The sequence below is a fragment of the Argiope bruennichi genome, chromosome X1, assembly GCF_947563725.1.
Source record: "Argiope bruennichi chromosome X1, qqArgBrue1.1, whole genome shotgun sequence".
Classification (NCBI taxonomy): Eukaryota; Metazoa; Arthropoda; class Arachnida; order Araneae; family Araneidae; genus Argiope; species Argiope bruennichi.
The window spans coordinates 67511871-67521789 of NC_079162.1; positions in this window are offsets into that span (position 1 = coordinate 67511871).

Genomic DNA, 9919 nt, shown 5'->3' on the forward strand with positions numbered 1-9919 from the left:
ATCATGAAAATACAAATTGTATATTTCATCCGAAAATTCATATTGAATTTTATTCTCAAACAACACTTCACACTTCATTCTCTGACGGATTGATCCTACTCATCGATAATTAGAATTCTTCACACTTCATTCTCTGACGGATTGATCTTACTCATCGATAATTAAAATTCTTCACACTTCATTCTCTGACGGATTGATCTTACTCATCGATAATTAGAATTCTTGACAAGCAATTCCAAAAAGCTGATAACAGCTGGTGAAATGTTTGAAAACTCTTTTCACAACCATAAAACCATTCTTGCTTCATTTCAATTTGAAGTCAAATAATTAATTCTTTTATTATTATTTTTTTTCGTTGCAGAGTTGCGGTCTCAATTTTGATTATTTATGACATTCATTTATCATTTGCATAGAATACAGATCAATTTTTTTTAACTGTTGATCTTTCTGTGTGGAGTCGAGAGTTAATGAAATTAAGACAAACGAAAAAATGAGGAATAAGAAATACGATTGAATCCAATTTTATGAAAAAGCAAAATAATTCTTATTAACATTTTAAAAATTCAGTATTTTCATAAATCATTCTTTTCTTTCTCAGAAAAAAAAAGCTATACATTTTATTATTTAATAAATAATTTGGACACAAAATTAGAAACCCTTATATGCCTGCTTCTGGAATAAGAAAATGAGGAATAAGAAGTACGATTGAATCCAATTTTATGAAAAAACAAAATAATTCTTGTTAACATTTTAAAAATTCAGTATTTTCATAAATCATTCTTTCCTTTCTCAGAAAAAAAAGCTATACATTTTATTATTTAATAAATAATTTGGACACAAAATTAGAAATCCTTATATGCCTGCTTCTTCTATATGAAACTCTCCTGCCTCTTCTATAGTTTCCTGAATTCCAATAGAATTATTTATTTAAAAGAAATTACATAGTAAAGGAAAAACCTCCAGTTATAGAATTCATTACAAATAAACAACACAAATACACACAAAATAAAACCTATAAGTAATAAGTCATAAAAACATTAGAAAATGTGTATATGTATATGTTTTAATATGTGTTTGCAGCCAATATAAAAATGTTTAAAAGCATGTAAAAAGTTATTAGTTACGTACGTTTAATGCTATATAAAAATTTAAAAGTTATTATATCCTAACCTTTAAAACATTAAAAAACATATATCTGATTTGAAAGCTGAATATTAAAAGCTTTAAAAACTTATTATGAATTTAAAAATTGAACATAATCAACATTAAAAACACTACAGGAATTGAAACAACAGAATATAATCAATCTTATTCATAGTTCAAGAGGCATTTTAAAGTTGTAAACATTTAATTTTAGAAATGTCAAAAAGCATATTAAAATTCTCAAGCTCTTCAGAAATTTTATTGACTATATTTTAAGATATATATAATGAAAATATATCTTTATGATTAAATTTGACGAACACATTCTGTTCACAAATTAACTGTTGACTCTTAAACACTGACAGTTACAACAAAATGCATACAGCTAAGTATGTCATAGCAATCAATCATTCATTGATGACTTTATATACATGCATAAAAAAAAGAAAGATCACTTCGGGATCCCAAATTAGGAATGTCAAAACACATAAAGTAGGTAAAGATATATTATAGGAATAAAAATTATCATTTTCGCAGAACAAACAGCGCATAAATTCAGTTTGTATTATCTCAGGAATTTCCGACTTTATTTTATTGTAAGAATACCAAATAAGGCTGCAGTATCCAAGATTAAATAGGACAACACGGAAATACAGAAACTTCAAAGACAGCTTATTATAAAATTCTTTAGTTTTACATTTAAGAAATCCAACTCCTTTTTTTTTCAGGATTTGAAACAATGCCATCAATAAGGTTTGAAAAATCAAATTTTGTGTCATAAACAACTCCGAGATCAGAAACTGAATCGCATCAAAATGAAACAAATATATTGATTTGATAAGACTGAATCCAAAGCTGAGATTTCCGAATGATAACTAATGATGCTACATTTTTCAATGTTCAGAAATAACTTGTTGGCCAGTCACCTCTGAAACAAATTATCCTAATCACTTTGCAAAAGAGCAACATCTATGCTTGATAGTATGAATCTAAGTTATTTGAAGCCATCAACAAATAAGATATTCTGAAATTTTTTTTAATTCAATAAAAAATTTTAATAAATAAAATAAAAAGCAAGGCTGCCAAATTAGACCTAATTATTAAAATAGTTATTCTTTTTTTTTTTTTTTTTTACATAACTGAGACAATAATGGTAGCCCAATATGGTCTAATGGTAGCCCAATAGCTAATTTCTAAACCATTAAATAGAAGCGTATAGTTTCAATTGGAAAAGCACTTTAAATGGCTCAAAAAATTATATTTTATGTTACTTCAATCAATTATTGTATTATTAATAAAATTACAAAATCTAAATTTTTTACACATACTCCTGTTCCTATTAATAATATTTAACAAAATGTTTTTAAAATGCTAATATCTTTCACAAAAAAACTCCGTTAATCTGAGATCAAAATTGACTGAGTTATAAAAGCTTTGAATCATTTTATACCAAGACTTCGAAGAAATGATCAGAAGGCGGGTCCTTCTTGCAATCGTCGTTAATTGTTTTAAAATAATAAAACTTGATGCTTTCTATTTCAATCATTTTTTTTATTTGAATATAATAGTTTGCCAAAAATATTTTACTAAATATGATTAATAAAGCTGTGGGATAGAGAAAAGTTTATATTCGTGAATTTTTTCAGCTATAATGTCATCATTTAAAACGACATAAATATAATTTTTTACATCTTTTAAATCATATTTTTTTCGATTTGCGCTATATATTTATCTCTGTTCAGAAATTAACTATTGGTTTACCATTATGCTATACGCCATTATATCGTAAAACGTGACAAGATTTTCGAAACATGGAAATATTGCTTGCTATTGAATTTTCAACAATATCACCATATTGAACAAGCAATATTTCCATGCTAGTCAAATTAGATATCAAATTACCCAGCAAAATTCATATAATTGAATATAGGAATACTACAAGTGCAAGAAAAACAGATACCCAGTGTTACGTAAGCATGTTGCCCCGCCTCTCACTTGTAACGCCCTCTAGCGGTATATGTAAAAAACCATCAGTCTTTGTAACATCATCGACGTAGCAGCAAAGCCGAAAGGCAAGGCTCAATCCAACTCCCGAAAGCGGAGAAACAATAAAATCTTTAAATTACAAAAAAGGTCCGTCATCATTATCGAACCTCTCCACCCAGAAGGTAAAACAAATATATCTTGCAAACATAAACTAAAGCTTTAACATATCTATAAAAATTAGATAGTTATTGCTATTTGATGTTATAGTCTTTTCTATAAGATTTTATTTCTTCAGAAAATATAAATTTAACATTTCCATTAACCTGGCTAAATATCAGAAATATGAAAAAATAAAGTTCATTTCTTTTATTTTACTGCTTAAGCTTATTTCTTTAAAAAAGTTTTTTTTTTTTCATTATGTTTATTTCTTAAACCTTACTTAAGCTTTTCTTTTATTTATTTTATTTTACTTTTATATTAAATCTTATTTATTTTATTTTATTTTTTATTTATGTCACATTTTTAATATATTTCACTAAAGATAGAAGTAAATAAATACGATTTTGTTTGAAGATTATACAGCACACAATAAACTTTCTTACTTTGGAATTAGAAATCATTTGTAGTTAATCTATGTTTATTTACCAGTTCTACTTTCCTTGGGAAATTTCAAATTATGAATAGATCTGAAAAGATAATCTATAGTTCGACAAAGCTTTTTCTCAAACTTAAAATATCCCTCATAAATTAAACACAAGACTAATTTAACACAAGACACATTAAACACAAGACTAATTTCATATAAAGTTTTCACCTCCTTGAGGAAATCAGTTTAAGTGAAATCAAAAGTATCAGTTTGCAAAGGAATGTTTAATTATGTAAAGAATGGTTCATTCCGCTAAAGTGGATTGATTATTTGCTGAATTTGAGGATAAAGTACCCTCGCAATTAAGACTGCTGAATTGATATGTCGCCAATCTTAATTTGTACACAAGGAGCTAATTATCTTTTCACAACTGGAACGAGCTTTTCGTGAAGAGTTTTTATCCGAACTAAAGTTAGGGTAAAATCAATCTACATATAGATGTGATTTAATGTCACCTACATAAGATAAATCACCTTCGATGCAAGCTTTTGAATGAATTATGGGCCTTTAAAAGTTATTTATTCATGATTCGTAAAGACACATTAATAGCGAAAACAATTCAGAATAGTAAAAGAATTAAATTGATAGTGTTTATTTCGAACTAAGTTAAAAGATCGAATTACAGACAAAATTTAATATTTTAATAGAAAATTCAAGGAAACAAAGAAAGAAATTCGAATTATCGAAGAATTCAGAATAAAAACTCTGGAATTACCAAAGTTTCTCTGCAATAATATAGATTTAACGCATCTTTTTCAGAACAAGTTTAGTGTAGAAATCAGTATATAAGTAACAATATTCTTTTTCAAAGCAGTACACTTTATGGGATAAGAAAAGAAATGCTATATGTTCCCTAATCCGTCGTGTTAACCCTCAATATCGGTTCAAGATATTTGTCCAGTCGAAATTTAGGGGTCTCGGTGACGTAAAAACAGCTGCATTCCGCCAGCCATAAATCTATTAAGGGTAGCTTTATTTTCCAACATTTTGGTGTTGCAATTTTTTATGAAATATTGCAATTCGAAGACAACATTAAATTACACAATTCTAAGATGTCCAGCTAATAAATGTTTCCAGAGCAAGAAAACAAAAGATTTTATGTAGTTGCTAGAGCTAGAATAATTTTCTAGCATTAAATATACACACATAAAAGAAAAAACGCTACAAATAGACTAAAAAGTATACATATTTTCAAATTTTTTACTTCGTCTTTATTTAAGGATGCTTTTTAGGAATATCTTTCTTAAATAATACTTTTTTAAAAAAAAATTTCTAAACCCTAATACTTATGAAAACCAGGGGATGCATATTTTCAACACAGAAAGTTCAAACAATCCTTAAACATTTTTTCAAGGACAGATTATAGTGAATGTCAGAAGCATAATTTTATGAAGCTTCTTAAAATTCCAGAAATAATTTATGATTTAAATAATGTTGTTTGAATAGCGCCGCCGTTTATTTTGGACTGTCTTCATCTCCAGTGCAGAATCAGGCCCTGATACATTCTGATTCTTCCGCAATTCAATAATATAGAATTATGCATAAATTCAAAGCTAGAACTTACAGATGCATCAGTAATAAAACACTAGGAAGTTGATGTGTTTCAAGATGAAACAGCATGATGATGAATATAACATTCACTGTTTTCTTAGACAGGCAAAAAAAGAGAGAGCATCACTATTTAAATTTTTGAATATCAGAATCTAAATTTTTTCCATGTGGTGAAACTGAAAATATTTATTAAAGATTCATAATATATAGTCATAGTTCCATTTTTCTTAAACTATTTCCAAAGTAAATTTAAACACCTTTCAGATATTCCTTTAGAATCGCCTGATATAGAGCGTTTACTTTCAGTTATTGTGAATTTAGTTATATACCTTCGGTTTTATCGCTTTCATAAGTGGAAGCCAAAATATTCCTCATTGCATTGAATTTTCAAAATTTCGGATTCATCTTATTTATCTATGGAATCACTAGAAAAGGATTCGGATTCAAAGAAGTTTTTACAGAATTTTCAAGGCTGTTTTTTTTTTCTGAAATTAAACCAAAAAGTAATGAGAATGTGTGGCTTTTTATAGTTACGACATATTCAAATACGCTATTTTGAAATATTAGAGAATCTTAAGTTCTTAATTTTCCTGCCTTTAAGACAAAGAATAATTCACATCTTAGTAATGCATTAATTCTACTGAAAATGTGAAATGTCGAAACAGAAAGCTTATTCCACTAGGAAAATTTATATTTGATATATTGATTCGATTGGTAGGTATCAACACTGCTGTTTTTGATAAAATAAGAAACGATGCAATTCTCGAAAAATCATTATTTTCATTTGATATATTTGTGGTTATTTCTTTGTTTGACAAAGAATTCTCTTCCGCTGATCCCTGAATTCGTTGCACAAATTTTTTCCCATTTTATACCCAGAAACTGAGAAACTTCAGCTGTGAAAGTATTAATGTAGTATTGTCACTGTGCAACAGTACCTTAATTTTCATTTTTTAAGAGAATAATTTTCAATATACAAAGTGTTTTTAAAATATCTGACAAAATTATAAAATCAAGTATATGGACCTGAAGTAAGAGACTTTATAATAGAAAGTCTGTTCTTTTATGGCGTGTATAAGTTCTAGTTAGAAGATATAAATAGCAGGAAAGTGATAAGCAGGTAAAGTCCAAAGCAACTTATAGTTTAATGGATAAACTTTCTATTTTAGGTGTTAGAAAAAGATATTATCAACATTGATACAAGATTCACAGCTGTGAAGCATGGAGTGACATATATTAGCAAAAATATAAGACTTGTTATGTCAAAAATACATTGCACTTTTCTAACAAGGACTGACAGTCGCTCTTGATCTTCATCGGACTTAGTGAGACTTCATTGATCATGAATTTAATGTGCCCTTAGAAGAAGAAAATCGGGCATATCGAATTTGGTGATCAAAAAGCCTGCTAACTTCTTTCAGATCCGATATCGTTCTTAAGTAACGCCTAGTCTACTGAATTGGGCTAGGGTCTCATTGTGCTAAAATCTCATTTGACCGCCAACAGTTATAGAAATGTCAGAAAGAAATCCCGACAAAATGTAAATAAATACCTTAAGTATAGCCAGTTCAAAGAGTAGGGGGAATATATTGTCCTACTAAGATGTTGTAGATAATACCAGCCCACACATCAATGAAGGCATATTGTCTTGCGCCGTGTGAACTATCACGTGTCCAAATGTAAGGATTGTGGATATTAAATATAACTTATTATGAAAAATTTGCCTCATCAGTGAATAAGGCGTTCACAGAAAAATTGCATTATGCTGACGAAGCAATGTTAAAACGGATTACATAATCTCCAGGTTTCTAAATTTGCACTCTCGGTAAATGATATGGGTGCATTTCTCCTTCACTTGAGCCTTCCAAACGATAGCACGACTCCCATCCAACAGTTCTCAAATATCCTCAACTGTGCATAATGCAGTTTCTTCCAATGTTGATATTGTGTGATTTTTTCAGTTCATATAACGCCTGCATGCAAATAATAATCCATTCTTGCTCAAATGCCGGTGAATTCACTCCATTCAATTCAACAACTTTTTTTAAAAAATATTTTAGAGATTCAACAACTAATCACCCTGGAGTCCTCTCACTACACATCCTTTCAGCAACTGTTCCACTTTCGTGTGAATGCGTAAAATGCATATTGGGGAGCTCCGCATTCCTGTATCGATGCATTTTGCACGAAATCCGCGTGGGGAATGGTAATTAACGAAAGAGAATCGCTTTCAACAACAGTCTAAACAGCGCTCTTTACTGTCTGAAAACACATCTTCCATACACACTTTCCAATACAACATCTGCTTTTATCAGTTTCTTCCATCTGCCTTTATATTTTCACCAGATAATTTAGAGATCCTCAGTGCAACTGTGCAGAACAAAGTATATTATATCCTAATACAGGGAAACTTGCTGAGGTTGTACTAGCTCTCGCATTTTGATAAAATGATATTGCAGCGTCAGATTCTGTTATAATCGCGTTGGTCTCAATCTCACATTCCAAGGGGATAACGTTCGCGTATGGTTTCACAATACCAGTTTCACTTTTCCATTCAAATTGGACTAAAGTATCGAACCGGATACTTAACACATTCATATTCAGCAGGTGGAAGTAGATTTAAATGATGCAGTATGAACCCTTAAATAGTTTTTTCAAGAATGGCGCTCTTCTAAGAATGATTAGGAATGCTCATCTTTAAAAATTCAGAATGCGTGGACTTTCGATCTTGCATAAGATAAGTTTTTGCGTAGTATATTTGTTTTTATTTGAATTAATAAGCGAACTCTTTGGCTTATTTATAACGCCATGATTTTCCTAATGGCATTTATTACTAGAAGGATTATTTTCCAATTGATCTAGCACCATTCACTAGATAGTAAACATTTAAAGAATTAATTTAAAGAAGGATTTTGAGTTAATTAATCCATAAATGTTCTTTGAGTTGGAAAAAATAAAGAAAATCAACTAATATCTTCAAAAATAAGTTTCATTATGTTGTAAACAAAAATAAAATAACAAAAATAAAGCTACTTAACAATATTAAAAATAAAATTTAATTTTAAAAAAAAACATTTGAACTGATTTTATTTGATATATTACGATTAGTTGAGTGGTGATTTACTATTCTTGAATTTTATTGATTTAAATTTTCACATTTAAAAAAATTGGTACTACTTTATTTAGTTTTAAAAATTGCATGTTGTTTTCATTGAATGACACAGATTTTAGATACTTGAAAGAGCATTAAAGTTCTGGAAAAGTTTAAAGTTGTTTATGATACATATTTAGCACTCTAGTTGCAAAAATATTTCAGAGACATTGCCATTTTTTAATTAAAGATGAGAATCTTTAAATTGATAAATGACATGGATCTAATCAGCTGACAAAAGTAAAATTTTAGGAATTTGAATTTTTTTATACGTGAGATATTGAAAACAATTCTCTTGAAAGTGACTCACAATTAAATATTCTGTCATTTCATTTCATAATATTTGTGATATAAAAACTACTTATATAGAAATTAAATTAAGAATCTAAATTAGGAAGTTGAGGAAGGGAAAGGGGACACCAAAACAAGCATTGCCTAAATGCTCTCACAAAGCGCAATCCTGCCTTGTTTTTGTATTAGATTATTTAGTGTCTTCTACTATGCCAACTTATATAAAGCGCAGGCCCAAAAAGTAAGATTTTTAAAAAAAAAGCTTTTAGAATCTGAAAATAATTAAAAAAAGCCAATATCTTTTTAAGAACTACCAAAAGTTATGTAAGCGATATAATTTATAGCGATAAGAAAAATCATTTGCTTTTGCTTCTGTAATCGTAAAATCATAGAAATTGCAATTATTTTAATTCGAGAGATATCTTTAAACTGTTTGTTAAAATAGTAACGCATAGCTGAGAGGGGAAAAGTTTTATGGATAATATTGGACAATGTTCTAAAGTAGTAAATGTATGCCGATGCTATTAGGTCAAATTGAGTGAAAGGGTAGAAATAGTTAACAAGTCAGCCAGAGCTTCAAGACTACTTTTAAATACAAATTAGCATTTTCTATAAAATCCCCATTTTCCACTTTTTTATCGCTATCCTCTTGTAAAAAGAAGGAATATTTAAAATAACCGTAGAAAATTTCTAAATCCTAGAATAACCTTAAAAAAAGGCACAAAAAATTAGGGTTTACAAAAAACAGCCAGAACGGTGGTGTTAAGATGAAGAAGAAAACTGTGCTGTCTCTGACTCTTCATTTGAAAAATTGCTGACGATATAATCATGTTAATTAGATTCTAATTAGGAGAGGGGCATTAAAATATCTTTATAAAAATTAATATAGGCAAATGTAAGAAACTCAAATATTGTAAAATACACATACAACAGCGATAATTTTTATTTATCAAGTTTTCTTATTATTCTAACAGTTTTCTCTTGCAACAATGAAAGCTTTTAACTCAATTTGTCACAAAAATTCGTATTCACTACTAAAGAAAAATTTTTAAAAAAAACTTGGAATCATTGATTAGGTGTACCGCTGAATTCTTTGTATTGGTCTTTATCCTGACCTGATTGTTTTCATTCAAAAGAATCGATCTTTAGCG